This window comes from Lytechinus variegatus, chromosome 1 (assembly GCF_018143015.1).
Source record: "Lytechinus variegatus isolate NC3 chromosome 1, Lvar_3.0, whole genome shotgun sequence".
Lineage (NCBI taxonomy): Eukaryota > Metazoa > Echinodermata > Echinoidea > Temnopleuroida > Toxopneustidae > Lytechinus > Lytechinus variegatus.
In genome coordinates, this window is record NC_054740.1 from 67916005 (window position 1) to 67933892 (window position 17888).

Sequence of the window (17888 nt, forward strand, 5' to 3'; positions counted from 1 at the left end):
TATGAAAAAAAGTGTAGTAGTCATTATTTTTTAGCGGTTAGAATTTTGAATTTGTCATCTAGCGCCTTCTCTTGGTTGTCTGTTAATATTTTTTTTTCAAAATGCCCCTTTTGAGTACTGGGAAATTTTAGTGATTGCATTTGGAAAGCTGCAGACAAATGCTACATCATGAAATTTCCAGCCCTTCCCTTGCTTGAGAAGGTGCATGTTTACAAACAAAATGAAAATGTGCAAATAAATTTTTATGTAAACTCTTATAAAATGCATTTTCATTTTTATCCTACACATCATAGACCCTAATCATTTTAGGGCACACAAAATCATATAATTTAATGATTATTTATCTTCCATTTCCAACAAAATAATATATATTCATCACAAACAAATCATAAACAAATTGAAAATATATATTGACAAAATATTTTGATAAATATGTTAAAAGTAGCATGCACTTTTTTTATTTTAATACAAAACTTTAAAGAAATAAAGATAGGGTTGAATTGAATAAATATTTAACTTCACACATTCACATGTGCTGTGCAATAGAACTGGCTTGTCTTTCCCTTTGTAAGATAACACCTGGTACGGTACTCTACTATATCGATTGACACTGTTATGATATTCAATATCTGTTTGCATATATGTTCAGAATCTGTTACTCTGATTGATCAAGAATATGATTGACATCATATTTATCATGAATGTTGCATTAGATTGTCTTGTTTGTAAAAAAGGCAGTTTTGAATTGTTCAGTATTTGTATCCATATTTCAATGTCCACTTCACAATTGAAATTTATGTAATGATATCAGAGTTTGCAAAATACCTCAATCTAAAATTTATCTTATATAAAAGAGATTTGATTATTAAATTGATAGATTTCGAGAAAAAAGTAGCAAGATCAATTAAAAAGAAAGACAGTATAAACAAAGGCTTTTGAATTGTGGAAACTGCTTTAAAGATCTGTATATGTTATTGATTTGTTGTTTATTGATTTTAATAGAATATAGACGTCTGATGAGAGTACTTTGTGCGAGATGGTAAATATCAAGCCCCCCCGGATCAAGCCCTTTCAAAATCAAATTTTTTCTTCAAGCAATTAGCCTGGCATTTCACTAAGGAAGGGCCCCTGTTCCATTTCGGAAAGAATCTTCTGGCTGGAGTAACGGAAAAGCGTTTGTTTGCAAGATATCCACTCCTTCTAGCCGCATGTATTTCCTATGCGAATTGCACTACTCTCCAGATAACCTAGATATATTTCCCCCCCTTCATAGTTCTGTTTTGTAGCCAACATTTCACTGTATTAACAGCTTTGGGCTGAAAATTGCATGGTAGAAATGCAGATTACTCATTTACGTTCACTTGACAGTGAACGCAAGTCAGTATGAATTCAGGACGCTTCCATGTTGTAGCTATCCCTCTTGGAGCTGTGCAGATCTAGTCTCCAAGTTCAGACTCTGATGCAGTTACAATGACTGTTCAAGTATCTAATATACTCTGCAGGTGGACTTCATTATTATTGACAAATTGAATTGGAAGTACATCTTTGAAATGAAATATTGCTGCAGTATTTAGATTACTGTATTGAAATAAAGGTGATTTTACTGAGAACATATTCACAAGGTGCATGGAGTGGTGATTTGGATTGATATGCAATCCTCTACAAAGTAATTGATTTTTGTGCACTTGAAGGTCATGCCTATTAACAAAAGCTGCATTTGACCATGGCAGAATAGCTAAATATTGGTGGGTTCATTTATTATTATTTCGATGAAGATGCGGGTTTATTCGGTGCCAAAATATGTACAAAATTTTTAAAAGTGTGTATTTTCAAAGAAAGGGGGGGGGGGAGGGGAGTAGTACTTGTACATGTATGTTGCCAGAGTGCATCCAGTTCCATAAAGGTATCCCTTGTCCCATATTGGTATGGCTGCTCATGTGAGATAAAAGTCCCGAATTAAGGGGGGGGGATGTAAGCAAACAGAATAGGGTATTATTAGCCAATTAAAATATGTGCTTAGGGGTGTACTGTGTATATAAATCCTACAGTACAACTTTATACCTGAATGCCCCCCCCCAGTATTTTTCATGTTCTTCAGTTTCTTTTGGTGTATTTCTGACATGTGTACAGTGATTTTTTTTTTGGTGTTCTTTCTTTCCATGCAGATCCATTCATGTGAGGTACAACTAGCGACTGCCCATCAAGCTTTTCCACAAGGTAATACAACATAACGGTGGAAAATTTAATATTAGTGGTCCAGACTTTCATTTTATACTCCAAATGCTGTTCGGGGGCTTTGTGTATTTTTTTACGCAGGTATACTCTAGGTACCAATTATGTTCAGTTCTTTTTCCTTTTGTAATATCCAAATTAATGAGTCGATGGAGCTTTCCTTTCGACCTTTGAATATTTATGTAATATAATATAACTCTATAATTCTGAATTGATATTCCACTATATAATTTTGTAAATGTCAATGATAATCTTCAAATGCATCACCAATGTATACTGATTGCTTGAATTTTTGTGACACAGATATTGCTAGTATCTTGATGATGCAGATATCTGATGATGCATTAGACAATGGATGAACGGCAGTACGTTTTGAGCTTTAGATCTCTGGATTTCAATACTGTATACATATTTTGTTTGAGATGTGCAGCAGCACAGGAAAAAATGCATCCCACTGCATCCTCATACATTATTTAGCCATTTTCAATCTCCTCTATTCAGACACCCCTCTTTGGAATTCCTCTCTCATTTTTTCCTCCCTTCTCTTGTGTAACGGGTAAATTGATGTAGACAGTGCCCGACAAACACGCGGGGGCCCCGGCAAAAGATGAGTCGCTGCACAAAGTACATGCCTGCCATATTTAATATTGCAAAGGCATCATTGGCATTCTCGGCTTTTGGAAGGGGGAGAGAATGCGAAGTAGATGAATGCCTTGCCTTGCCTGCCTGGCTTTATTGCGGGGTGACGGGCTAACGGGGGTGACGGGATAACGGGGGCATACCTTGCAGTACCATAAGGCCTGCCAATTACTTGCTGATGGGGAGCGAGCGCTGCCAAGCAGGAATTTCTATTATCACCAATGGCTTTCGTAAGGCCTGCCCGAGAATGCTATTTTCATGGAAAGGCTCTAGGCTTGTGAGGGTGTGTGGGCGTGTGTATGAACCAACAAATCATTGCTTTCAATTTCATTTGAATAAGTGATAGGAAAATGAAAAGAAAATAGGCAAATCTTTTGAGTTATGGATTGTTATTGAGACTTGTGAATTCGCATATGCCTTTTCTTCCCCACAGACAAAAGATTTTTGGAATTAATTCTTCAGATTTAAAGATAAATGAAAGTAGTTGCAGTAAACCCTGATTTCACAAGATAGTGTGTAAAACCAAGCTTAATTTTCACTAAATCATCAAGATCTAGATCTGGTACAGTTACATAAACTGAACTTTGTGAAATCTTGAAATCTATGCTGAAAAATATTCACACTGAAGATCACCAACACAAATAAGCACATGTTGACAGTGCATTATTATTGCTTTGAGTGTCGGGCCCGACGCTTGACCCGAATCCCGTGCTTATTTGCTAATTTCTCAGCAATTGCACAATTTCTTTCAGAATCCTTTGGCACATATTTTTTATTTATACAGACAGACACTTTGGTGGTCATTTCATTGGATCCTGTATGAATTCATTTTGAAATCGTTACCACAACTGGAATTTATCTTCAAGACCTGAATTTTTGAGCTACATGTACATGTAGTTTCAAATGCATGCCTCTTGATCAAAATTCAAATGCATGTGAATACCTGGAAAACATTGTGGCTTTCATTATAGCAGAAAATCTACATAAATAAAATGCAGACAGAATCTCTATTCTCATTACCAATATTCACTGTTTGTCAAACTTTGTGGCAATGAAAAGTCCAGTTGGTACAGAGTAAAGATGAATTATTAATTTCAATTACCTTGCATTGATAATATTGTAAGTGTAAATAGAGCTCACCTTCGCTGCATCTTTAGTATAAAATACATGTATTTTCTTCCTAAATATATTGTGAGATTTGCAGGCTCCGATTATGGTTGGAGACAAAAGGGAGGAAGAAAGAGGGAGGGAGAGATAGAGGGGGAGGGTCGGAAGAGGGGCAGGATTTTTGTTAATATTCTTGAGAGGTATCCCCACTTTTTTTCTGCGGTAAAAAATAATGATCATGAAATAAAGATTTTCTCTTGTTTTTGATGATTGCTCATCTGCAATCTAAAGAATAATGAAACATGAGGAGGATATAAACATATTAACTGCACCAGTTTAATAGCTAATTAAAATTTCAATGCATTGATTATTTAGCTTCCCTTGTCGCTACAGCACAGTTGTGAAAAATAGTGATGTTAATTTTGTTCATGATATTGAAATACGGGACAAATATGCGTTCCGGGAAGGGTTTGTCAAGATGCTGGACAAAGGGGCAATATACGGGACAAATCCCGGGAAATACAGGACGTCTGGTCACCCTGAACCCAGGTGAGGTAACTGGGTACCGGCAAGAATTAATTCCTCAAAAAGCTGTGTGCTCTAGAATCGGTAGACTAGCTTCACCGAGGTAATATAAGAGCGCCTTGAGCACCTATAGCAAGGTGGATACGTGCGCTATACAAATCTTATATTATTATTATTGATCAGTCTTCTTTTATTTTGTCTCTAGAAGCTTCATAACATTGTCATTATGAATAAAGAAATATCAATTTTCAGAAATACTATAAAGTAAGGTTCTTTATTAAAATATCTTAATTTTAGGTCTGCTGTGGGTTTCTGAATATGTTATATGTTACATGTTCCAGAGATATTAGAATGATCAAAATTTCGCCACAATTTTAGCTTCAATATTTAGATCCCCTTCCGGGGGGGGGGTGGTACTCAGGGGCCTTTTCTCATTCCTCTCTGCTCCTTAGAAACTGTTCCTTTTCTCTCCTGCAAATTTAATTGCATGTCTTTTGTATTGTTATCTTCATAAGATGTAAATGTAGAGGAATTCTTCAATGCACTGCCAAGTATGAAACTGTCATGAATCATGAGACTACCATAAAGGAGGGGATTACTTGATATTACAGATTTTATCATGCCAGACTGTACATGTATATTTTAACATCGTTTGAATTGATGAACTTTTCTGCTTGTGTTGTGTGATGGTTATGTGATGGACGATGCCACCCCCTTCAGACATTGTCACCACTTACTATGGAAAGCGCAATTTGTAGTTTAGTAGTGACAGATCACCCATCTAAGTGGCCATCAATTTTCCACTCACGATGAAATCAAAGATTTATCTGGTGTGAAAAAGATGTTCCTTTTTGCATTGTAGTTCTTTACCATTTTAGTTTTACTGCACTTTCTACATGGACAAACAGTTTATTAATATAATAGCACTTCATACTTCGCGTTTTTACATATGTATGATTTACATGCTCAGTACATGTAGTTCTTATTACCTGGGTCATTTCCCCGATCTTGGCATGCTCACGCATGTATGCACTTTCTCCACTCCTTGGGGAGCTTTCCAACAAGAGTTTCAAGACTCAATTGCTTGGCAAACATGTAGGCATTTGCTTCATCCCATGTACCCATTTAACACCTGGGTGGAGAGTGGCAAGGTTTTGAACTTCTGGAGTTTACAAAAAATAGATTATTCTGATATCTCAACTAAAAACAGGGAAATAAATGGAAAATATTAAGCAGGTTTGCTTTTATTCATACCCAGTAATTTTTTTTTCTGCTTGACTTTTTGTTCCGAGGGGGGGGGGAGGAAGATACCAGAAAATTTGCGGGAGTTAGGAAATATGGAGTTTAAAGGAAAGTGGGGTTAGAGGGATGCTTCTCACACATCATCCAACAGATGACTCCTCGTATCCTGATAGCTTGTCACAGTAGGTGTGAAGTACCCCTCTCACCTCGCTGCTCAGATTAATGGCTTTATGATAGGTCACCTAATAATCTAGAAGTCATTATCTCCTGATACGGCAGGTCATTCTAAGGACAGTTGTTAAATGCATCTTCAGGACTGAATCCAAAAACTTCACAGTTTTCTGTCCGTGAAGGAGTGATATTAAGGAGGTGTGTCCGACTTTCTTGTGAAATGGGCCTCTCCCAAAAACATCTGTCGGTTTATATTGATGGGAAAGAAATTTCAGTAACCCAGGGAATATTCGGTGTGTTCCATATGATAGTAGGATTAAATTACCCGAGTCTTATACCCCTCTGATGCTTGATGGGTGGATATGTATTCACTGACCGCCCCCCCCAAAAAAAAAAAAAAATGTTAAAATCAATAGTTGTAAAATTCAAAATTTAATATTTCACTGTTGCTGGGAGATGGATACATGTAGTTTTGGGGAAAGGAAAAAAAATTGGGGGGGGGGGGGTCAAATTTTCTCTCTTCAGGAAACAAGTAATATTGCTAAAGCAGAAATACCTCCCATTGGTAAAATACAGTATTAAAAATCATTACATTGATTCCTGCTGATATCTTTACGATGGTAACTTACTTTTTGGGCACCATTGGTCCCATGTAATTTTGTTTTTAAAAAGTGGAGAAATTATTACCAGGGTGTATAAGTTTGTGACACTTTGCACAATGCTGAGCAGTGAAAATTTCGCAAATGATCTTTTTTTTATTTATATTGATGTAGGGCACATTAATTTTTATTAGGCTTATACATTATTTACCTATTTTCTTCAAAAATATTATTTCTTAAATCTTCATGTGAATTATTATGTGAATAGGAGACTGAAATGCTGACTGTGATTCTGTCTCTCATATTTTGTTACTTAGCCTGATAAATGTATTAAAGTTGCACCCAAATGCATGTTCAGGAACTTCTCTACTACAGCTGCTTTTTACAAGTACATGTACATCATGGAGCACTACCTGATTTGTGTAGGGAAACAAGGATATGAATTATTACGCTAAATTATTATAGAAACCAGCATACTTTACAAAGATGCAGGTGGCATTATATCAATGCATTGTGAATGTGGAGTTTTAGCGAAGCACGGATCAGGCACTTAATCGAAAAGGAAAAGTGAAAGTAGAATATGAATGGGTGTTTCTTTTTTTCTGGCTCTGTTCTCTCTGAGTTTCTTTGTCAAGCTGTAATCTAGGCGTAACAGTTACTGTGGTTTAAACTTGAAAGTGGGAAATTCATGGGATTTTCAGACTTTTAGATATTTCAATTAACCACAACAGTTGTAGAAAGGAAATCTTGAGTACAAGATATTCTTGATCATCATATTTAAAAAAATTAAGGAGTAACTTGAATACTGAGTTGCTCTTCTATAAAAATAAAGATATTTAGAAAATATGTGGATTTTAGCATTGTAGTGGATTTGATTTTGATTATTCACACAAAAGGTTCAGATTCTGTACGTTAGAATGCTATATCTCTAAAATTGTGGCAAATTTTGTGAAAATTTATTCAGTTTTTCAAATGACATTAACATTCACGTAGACAACCTTTACATCTCTGCAGTAGACAGGCTAATAAACTGGTCGAGTTGCAATGTAATCATACCGTACCATGATATTAGCTATTGGTGTTTGTTAGATAATACAATTGAATGATCTTAAAGGTAAAAGAAAGTAGTTGCAACAAAGAATTGTTTCTTGAGAAAGTCTTTAAAATTCAAGGTTAATTGCCACCATATTTTCATAGATCTAGATCTGGTACATTGAAAATTTTACAAGCAAAAAAAAAGAAAACAAAAAAAAAGTATTTCACCTCAAATTTAAGGTTATTTTGTCCATGGAGAAAAAAGGTTCTCACTTTCAAGGGGTGGCACACTTGGGTAAAGTCAGCATTTTACATTACAAATTTTGATTATGGCTCTGAAGGGGGGGGGGGGGGCGGGCGGGCACGGCCGGTTGTGCCCCCCTGGTTCTGCCACTGTTAATAATGGATTGTGTTTGAACTCATTTATAGATCATTACCACAATCGGCATTTATCTTTAACTGTCAGTATTCAAGTACTGCTTGTAATTTACATCAGAAGAGATAAAGAGAAATTTGACTTCAAAATCATAAAAAATTTGTTTACTTAAGTACACAGATTGTTAGTTCGAAGTACAAAGATCAAAGCTGTAGAGGTGTTATAAAAAAACTTGGAATGGTTGATCTGCTATTAATTTACTGTGTCCCTGTATAATTGTGTTCTTGATAACGCACCTCATACACCTTTTCAAAAACCATAGAAACTGAATCAAAATAAAGAAGGTTTTAAATCCAAGAAGTATCCTCGTTATTAAATCCTCCCAAAATACCCATTGTTACTTCATTCACACTGCCCCAAAACGTACTCTTCTGGATTAGTTCCTGAAGATACGAGCATGCGCAAGATGGTCTGATAAGCAAGCAAGGCGCGAGATTTAAAATCACTAGCTCAGCGGCCACCTACGGCTCCTGCGCCCAACTACACGCTGGGCTAAAAGTTCCCATAAATTGCTTTCACAATGCCAAATACCTGCGACCTTGGAAAAATCCCCTCGAAAGTTCTTGTAATTTTGACAAGTACCTACTATTTAGTATTTTCTTACGGGGAGATTGCGCATAATTTGCTTTCACATTGCCAATATTACCTGGTATTTTCTGATCAGGGTAAATGTCCCGATCAGAAAATAACTGATAACTGGAACTGACAAACTTTGAGGCAGTGAATTAAACCACCTAGTGATGATAAAAGGTGAGTTGAAATGAAGGCCTAAGCCTTGATTTTGTGGAAGGAGAAAGCGGGTGGCATATACTGCAATGTTGTCATTCATGTCAATGCATTGGAATTCAATTCTACTACTGTGAATTTATGCATTGGCCATGTAGAGAGCAAAGTTTATCATGAAGACCTTGATCTTGCCAATGTGAGCACGTAGCTCTTGAGTCTACAGTTTCAGACACTATTCCTTCAATTCCTTCATTCATCATTATTCTATTTACAACATACATTACATATGCTGCATAGAAAATATATCATCATTAAGTTTGAATTGCAAGAAGTTGTTCTGGTTTAATGTATATGTTTTTTCCAAATGAGGTTCATGTATTTTCTTAAAATTGCTTTCATTTGTGAATTTTCTTGGATTCTGTAAGTTTTTTCAGCAATCAGTATTTGTTATTGGAAATAAGTTGAAAAGGTGACCTATATATCAAAAGTGATATACCCCGTACATGTAGATGTTTCTGTTCTGAATCTGTTACAGTTGTCTAAAACAAATTCAACAAAGCTAGAAAGCAAACAAGTATTAAACAATCAGTACTTACATGTACAAATGCATGTGAATATTAAAGGTCAAGTCCACCTCAGAAAAATGTTGATTTGAATCAATAGAGAAAAGTCAGACAAGCACAATGCTGAAAATTTCATCAAAATCGGATGTAAAATAAGAAAGTTATGACATTTCAAAATTTTGCTTATTTTTAACAAAATAGTTATCTGAACGAGCCAGTTACAACCATTTGAGAGAGTGGATTATGTCACTCACTCACTATTTTATTTGTTTTTATTGTTTGAATTATACAATATTTCAATTTTTACAAATTTGATGATTTGGACCTCCTTGCCTGAAGCACAAAATGTTAAAATAATGGAATTCCACGTGTTCAGGGAGGAATGAAACTTCATTTCACATGACAATGACGAGAAAATCAAAATATTTCATATAATAAAATACAAAAGAAATAGTGAGTGAGTGAGTGATGTCATCAGTTCCCTCATTTGCATGCCGACCGAGATGTGCATATATAATTGTTTTGTGAAATGAAACGAAACTTTAAAATGTCATAACTTTCTTATTTTACATCCGATTTTGATGAAATTTTCAGTGTTATGTTTGTTGCATTTTTCTCTTTTTATTAAAATCAAGTTTTTGTTGGGGTGGACTTGTCCTTTAATAGTAGTTATTTAAATATATGTTGCAGCAAACAAGGTCAAGGAAGAGTAGAAAGCTAAACATATCGATACGTGTGCATTTCAATCAATGTGTTTAGTTTTGTTTTAGGATTTTGCTTTGTGTTATGCCATTGATGGCCGTTGGTTCATTTTATGTGTCCCGTTTTTTCTTGTGATAGTTTCAGAACCATGTGAGGGATATCAAGAATCAGCTTCAGACTTGATCAAACCGTTCATATAGGATTGATAATCTTAATTGATTTATTTGTTTATTGATTTTTATTTATTACGCATTTATTTATTTTAATTATTTGATTATTTTTGTATTCATTTGTCCTTTTGTTCATTCGTTTGTCCATTCATTTTTGGGGTATTTGCGTATTAAATCATTTCAACTGAAAATATCAAGAGAAATCTTTTCCAACTATGCAATAGTTGTGTGCATACATGTATATCATAATAATGTTTTGAAACGAAATAATGAGGGAGATTCTGAAGAAAAGGGAGTTCAATATGGAAATGAGAAGAAGTTGGGTTTACGTGTATTTTAGACCTCTGGCATACTTCCCCAAAAGGTTGAAGAAAAATGAGAGCTTTGGCTTTGCCTCCGTAGCATGAACCCTCACATTTTCAGAACCGTCTGCAATATTTGAATTGATGATTTACTGGCAGTAGCAACAGTGGAATGAGCTTTGATAGAGTGCGTTGGCGCATGTTCTCCCCCGTGTCATCATGAATGATGATGAGGCAGGCAGTCTGAAGCTGTATAGATGCAGAGGAGGTATATTGTGATGAATGCTGTATTTAAATTTAAAATCTTGGATTCTGCATACACATGCAATGAAAATTAGTATTAATTACAGATGACCACACCATATTTTAGTCTGGTGTTCAATTCATTGTGCTTGTTCAACACCTACATGTGTACAACACCCATGGTTGTTCCCTTTTCTCACTTCGGTGTTGTTTGATCTTTAGGGTGTAATTTCTACACCTTGTGGGTGTGGTCCTTAGAAAAAGGGAAATCAACTGGTGATGGTTTTACACTGAAACGGTTTTACACTGAAAGTGGAGGAGGGATGCATGGGATGGAACAATTATTGATAAATGTGATTGTTCTTTCATTTTCAAAGTTTTTTATGGAAACGACTATCGGGCATTTACTCTGACGTTTAATGGGTGTTTTTTGTGATGTGAACAATGGAATTTTCAAGGATTAATCATTACATAATATTGAAATTACTTGAAAGAACATTTTGGTATTCAATTATATCGGGTTCAGACATATCGTTGGCTGTCATTTGAACAAACTCGTTTAAGTGAAAATTGACTTCATATTCTACTCTAATTTCCTTGGTTTATTTTCATTTGGTCCAATGCCAATTCGTCCAATTGCCAACTGGTCTACTATGATTTGATCTACCATCAGTTTGTCCAATATCCACATGGTCCAATGGCCATTTAGTCCATATACCATTTGGTCTAATAAGACTAAGTTTTAATAGGGTAAAGTGAATAAAAATAAAACGAATATGAGACCAAACTGGTTACTCCCAATGGTCATAGACAAACTGTTGATTAGACAAATTGAAGATTGGACCAAATGGTTATTGGATTAAACGGTTGGTAGATGAAATGTTGATGGACGGAATGGTTTTAGACTAAATGAAGGTAGATCATGTGGTGAATGGACGAATTGGAAATTTACCATTTCCATACTTTTGTCTCCTGGCTCGCTTGCATTTCTGTGTTCAGTAGTTGAAGCCTTTGATTGGTATATAATTTGTCAATTTCACTTTTGGGTCTGGTCTGGGTCTTTAAACCTGGCTATAGGCAATTAGTGTGGGGTTAAGAAAGATGGTTTGAATGAAAAATATGGGGTTAGGAAACTGAAGTCTAAAAAGAGTAATATTTTACTTTCCATCGACCAACAGTGACCAATTAGCCCATTGATTGCCTTCTGTATATTCATGAGTGGGTGGAATATGAAAAGGTGACTAGTGGTTACGAGTTTCAGGAGTGGGAACTATTTTGAACAGTGGTAGAGTGGTACTGTAGTCTCTGTTTGCTATATATGGAAACAGGTGGGTGGGAGCTGAAATGCCAGTTAGATATTTGTGAATTTCAACTTTATTTCTTATAGTAATGACTGGTGAGTATTGCCATCAGATGAAATTGCGCTTTAAAGGTAACAGGACCAACCCATAACCGCACTTGAAACAAAGTCATTAGTGCCTAGACCTTACAAGGCAATTAACTTTTGGGTTCCATTGTGCCATTTCACTTTTTCTGAAGAGCCAGCGAGGTGTAGAGTAGGCTCACACCAATGTTTACTGTTCAAATCAAGCCAGAATTTTAAATTATATTGATTATCAGGTAAGAACGGGTTTTTTGTACCCAGGTTTTAAAAATCCGATATAAGATGAATTATATCGCTTTTGATTAATAGAATATGTTTGTACAGAGAATAGTTGGGGAGAGGGGAGTATAATGGTACTTAAAATCAGCATGATCAAAGCAAATGTACAGACGTGTTCGATTGAGATGTGAAATAGTGATAGTTCATCATCCAGCAGAGTATTCTATGGACAATTAATATTCTCTTCATGTGTAATATATCCCAAGCCAGATATGAATGTCAAACAGGCTAAGCAAAGAGAGGGATGTATAATGAGTCCTAGTTTGGATAGCAAGCACACGTATTCGATTGTTGCGCTATTGTAGGGGGGGGGAACCAGGGGGGTGGTGCTATGCAGAACTTTTCACACATTGCATTGCACACACTCACCTCTGCCTGTCTGCCAGCCATAGACCAGTCTGCAAGCGTAGACTCCAATTTGAAACTTTGACAAATAGCACTGTGTCTAGGGTCGAGACTATACTTCAAACCCTATGTGCGTGTTGAATTACCAGCCACAGTACATGAATAAATGTAGTCTCACTACTTTAGACTTTGTATTATGCACTATGCAAGAAAACCTTAAAGGTTTGTGCCGCAGACTAGCCGTAGGCCCTATCAATGCAGAATAGATGGCATTTGTGTAACCCAGATAGTGGGGTACTAGTATTGCAAAGTTGGTGCTGCCGCTAGATGAAATATTCATTAAGATATGAAAGGGTATTTCTCAAGTTTGTAAAATGTGAAAAATGAAATGTTAGTTCTTTCATTATTTATATCCTACTTGGAAAAAATATTTTGTTTAAAATAAGTTTGTGTTTTGGGATAGAAGTTTATTTTCGATAGTGTTAATGATATGCCAGAATGCTTATTTAGAACTTTGATAAAAATTATTCAGGCTAGCTTGAAGTATGTTAATTTTATTACCACACATTTTTCCTGGTGTACCTAACATAGGAAGCAACATGCAGGATAGCCTCTTGTCAAGGCCCTGGCGGCTGCTTCCCGAGCGAAGTGAGGAATCGATGTCCTAATTTGTGAATTAGGTGTGGCGAGCGTAGCGAGCCAGGGCCTCATGACATCTGAGCCGAATTTCACTGACATTCCTTTTTTTTTAAAAACAATATTCCGACCAAAAATTGGTTGGTGAAAATCATCCAATGAGAGCGAGGGAAGCTATGACATCATATTGAATATTCATTAGCTCATCTTGAATGGCAACCCGTGGATTCTTGGCGAAGAGTGATATCAAAAGAACATTGAGTATGCCTCTAAAATGCTGATTATTAACTGATCTAAGGATTTGCAAGTTGATGCAATTATATCTGCACAGAAAGGACGATATGTGCTTGTAAATCTAGTCCACAGGATATGGAAAATGTGTAATATTTCATGCGATTCCACGTCGCGTGGATTATCTCTGTGGTGAGGAAATGCTGGAGTCGAGTTGTTCAGTTGGTGCTACCCCTAGTGAACCTGGCCGATCTCCCGCTGGAATTTTCGGGGCGGTACAGCTAGTACCACTGCTTGTAGCATTTGCTGGTTATATCCCATTTAATAGTGTTCGGCAATTAAATGAATCCCCTGCAAAATAGTGGACTATTCCGAACCCGGACGAAACAGCTTTGACATTTCACTGGTCAATTTACTAAGTGACCGTTAAATATTTCATTGAGCTCATGTATATTAATTAGACAGACGTTCCTCATGATATTCAGGTTAGATGTCGCTTGCGCTCACCAGGCCAAATTCGCTTTGCGAATTTAGGATATCCCTCACTTCACTCGGGAAGCAGCCGCCAGGGCCTCGACAATAGGCTACATGCAAGACCATGTGTAAACAGACGGGCATTTATCAGTCATTTCTCATTTTTTTCTGATCTTCAGTTGCTCATTACTCTGTATTTAAATATTGCTGAAAAATTGTTTGGCAGTTATCTATTAATTTTTTAAATAGATTATTCTGTGTAAGTTACATTATAATTATAAGATTTTATTTTTTCTGTTGTTAACAGTCCCAGAGCCTATCTTTTTATACCAATGCCTGTCAACAAAATCATTTAATAATTAAAAATAACTGTATTTGGTGATTTTTTTTCTCCCCCTCTCTCTTGGTTTCTGCAAAACAAGTTTTTATGCGAATTCTTCACGTTACACTTTGATCCCTGAAATAAAATTTTAATTTTCTCTGGACCGAAATGGATTTCTGTTATTTCTGTTTTTCCAATAACCAGTGTGTTTGTCATGATGAATGGGTCTTTATTTTTCCAACAGGGTTTGTTTTGTTCTGCGCTTGCAAGTCTGCCTGGAGAACAATTATTCATACATCATTTTGCATGGCTCAAAGAATCTGATGTTTAGGCCTACCTGTAATCAAGGCCTCGGCACTACTGTAGTCTGCTGGTACAGACCTTTGGTTTCATATTGTGAATATTGCAGAGTCTGAAGTAGTGAGACTAGGTTTAAAGAGAAATTCCAGTAGTTGCAGTACACACTGATTTCATGAGAAAGTTTGTAAAACAAGGCTTAATTGTCAGTATATCATCGAGGATCTAGTTCTGGTACAGTTACATTAACTGAACTTAGTGAATCTTGAAATCTACGCTAAAAAATGTTCACACCGAAGATCCCCAACACAGATAAGCGCACGTGGGACAATGTATAATTATTCCTTAGAGCGTCGGGCCGAACGCTCTGTGCTTATTTGCTGATTTCTCAGCAATTATGCAATTTCTTCTAGAATCCTTTGGCACATGCGTTTTATTTATACAAACAGACACTTTGGTGGTCATTTCATTGGATTCGGTACGAACTCATTTTGATATCGTTACCAAAACTAGCATTTACCTTTAACTGATGAATTGTGGCTGCTTCTTATTTGTCACAGACATGGAGTTTGGAGTTTAGTCTTCACTCTAGACATGTGATAATATTGTGAGTATCAGATTTGAGTCAGACTAACAGTAACACCAACATGGTGTGAAATAACTTCACCCATTGTCACAATTATCATGATTGGTTGTACAGTATCAACTTCTTGTTCGATTCGGGTCATTGCGGCAGACGCAGTTCACTTAACAATGCACAGCAAGCCATGGAATGGAAATAGAATTCTTGTTGTCAAAAGCTTGATGTCAAAACTGTACGTGCAAGTTGTGACATTGATATTCAATGGGCATCTCTCGTTTGTTCCATCATTTGATAGTGACTGAGGAAGACGATCTTGCCTCGAGTTTATATTAAAGATTTATTTTTTTTAGATGTTTTGAATGAGCTCATAAAGTCATGAGCTCATAAAATCGACAATAAAAAGAATCCATCAAATATAGGTTGCATTAAACAAATAGGCAACTGTAAACTTAGCTACAAAACAGACCATGATTTAAAAAATGGGAGATAATTAAAGGTACATGTACATACTTGACCAAGGTATAATATGGGAGTAAATCTGTGAAAAAAGTACAATAGGTGGTTTCAGACTGCCTCGAAGTTCGTCAGTTCCAGGTATTCTCTGATCGGGAAATAACCCCGATCAGAAAATACCAGGTATTTTGGTAATGTGAAAGCAAACCACGCGTAATATCCCCGAAAGAAAATACCCGCAAAATAGTAGGTACTTGGCGAAATTACGATAACTTTCGGGGGGATTTTTCCAAGGTCGCAAGTATTTTGGCAATGTGAAAGCAATTTACGGGAACTTTTAGCCCAGCGTGTCGTTGGGCGCCGTGGGTGGCTGCTGGGCTGGTGATTTTGAATCTCTCGCCATGCCTGCTTATCAGACCATACTGCGCATGCTCGTAACGTCAGGAACTTATCCCAAAAGGGTATGTTTCAGGGCGGTGTGAATGCAGGAATAATTATCGGGTATTTTTTAGCCTTCAAAAGTTCTCGTAATTTAACGGGGATTCTTGTGATTGAGGCGGCATGAAACCACCTAATGAAATATCCAGCTGAATGAATTACTTTCTCAGTTTTTGCCCAATGCTAATTAGAGATGGTACAATCATCTTGGAGGGGAGACATGAAAGACTTAGTTGCCATGGTAATTAAATAAATAAATCAGGAAAATATGTTAATTTCATTTACACCTGCTTTGTACATGAGACTAGGGCTGCGTTTATGCGACCTCAAGCCAGAATCATGATTTGAATCATGATTCAAAACACATACATGAATCACAATATCACAGTATCAGCGTTTATACGACCTTCATTCCAATGCTGTTTCTCCTCAGATTCGGGCCAATCCAGTGCGCATCACTAGTGCGCAGTTTGACAGAGGAAGCTTTTTGCATGTGTTTCGGCTCTCGAAAAATCTTTTGCTTCCAGAATTCAGTCTATACCTCATTTTGTTTACTTCTATCATAGGGTCCATGTGCTTCTATTCATCTTGTTAGTTTATCCAAAATGGTGTTCGGAAGTGAATTTCAGAGATCATTGTCTGTCCAGTTAATTCATTTACTAGAACGTAAAGTTGAAGACATGACCAAAAATGAAAAGTAGTGGACGATGCGATGACCAACACAAAACCCGAACATGACAAGAAATGCATGCATAGTACATAATCATGTACATACAATGAACATATTAAGTGCCTTGAGCTTGGCAAGAGTCAAACCGAAAGTAGCCCGACACAGTTCATAGAATCATGATTCAAATCACGATATCGTTTATTCGAACATTTTTGTACGTGATTCTGCAGAAACGTCTTTCCAAATGCCCCTTTTTTCGTGTTTCATGTTTGTGATTCTAATCATGATTATATTCAATTTCGACTAAACGCAATAGTGATTCTGCAGATTTGTGATTTGAATCATGATTCAGATCATGATTCCATGGTAAAAAAGTGGCGGATAAACGCACCCTAGGCACTTTCAGGTAGAATTTCTAGCAAGTTTATGATCAGCTGTGCCAGGTAAACATTACCTCTGTTTTCAAATTCATGCCTCTGTCCCAATCTGGTAAAAAAAAAAACGACCCCCTCCAAAAGGGGGGAAAACGCTTGCAGGTTGTAGACTAGCGGGTATCAGGAGGGGGTTTTACAGTCATCTGAATAGTGTTAGCCTAGTTTTCGCCACCACAACAGCTGTTTTGCAGGAGTGTGTACATAGTCCTACATGTATGGATGGGGGAGGTCATGGTATTGTAAGCCTTTGTGTACATTCGGTAAGGTTTTCCTTGCTTTGGCATCTCAAATTAACCCCAGAGTATGTGGAACTGGAATTTTCTTCGCAATTCAACATGTACATTGAGTATTCCGGGTCATATTCATATCTGGGCATACAGGAGAGTAAATGACTTTTGCAGTACTGGGAGAATAAAGAGGTCATTTTCAGTTAGGAAATTCTGTTTTTTTTAACTTTCATTTATGCTGACTGTCCTAGCAATGCCCCTACCCCCCTTAAAAAAGAAAGAGATTGATTGTGACTATTAAATGCAACTGCATTCCCATATGTTAATTCTGATCTGTTAATTGTTAAATAGGCCTAGAGTCTACATGTAAATCAAAAATATGGATCAAGCAAATTTATGAAACTTACGCATGATTTTATTCAG

General features: G+C 36.5%; 1 protein-coding gene across 4 annotated transcripts in view; it reads left to right on the forward strand.

Moving 5' to 3' along the window:
- Window positions 1-2165: 2165 nt before the first annotated feature.
- LOC121420727 (nuclear receptor coactivator 2-like) overlaps window positions 2166-17888 on the forward strand; it is a 68307-nt gene continuing 52584 nt past the window's right edge. For all 4 annotated transcript variants that reach the window (XM_041615380.1, XM_041615408.1, XM_041615403.1 and 1 more), the window contains exon 1: window positions 2166-2217. The gene's annotated coding sequence lies outside the window, so the exon portion shown is untranslated. The remainder of the gene's footprint in view (window positions 2218-17888) is intronic.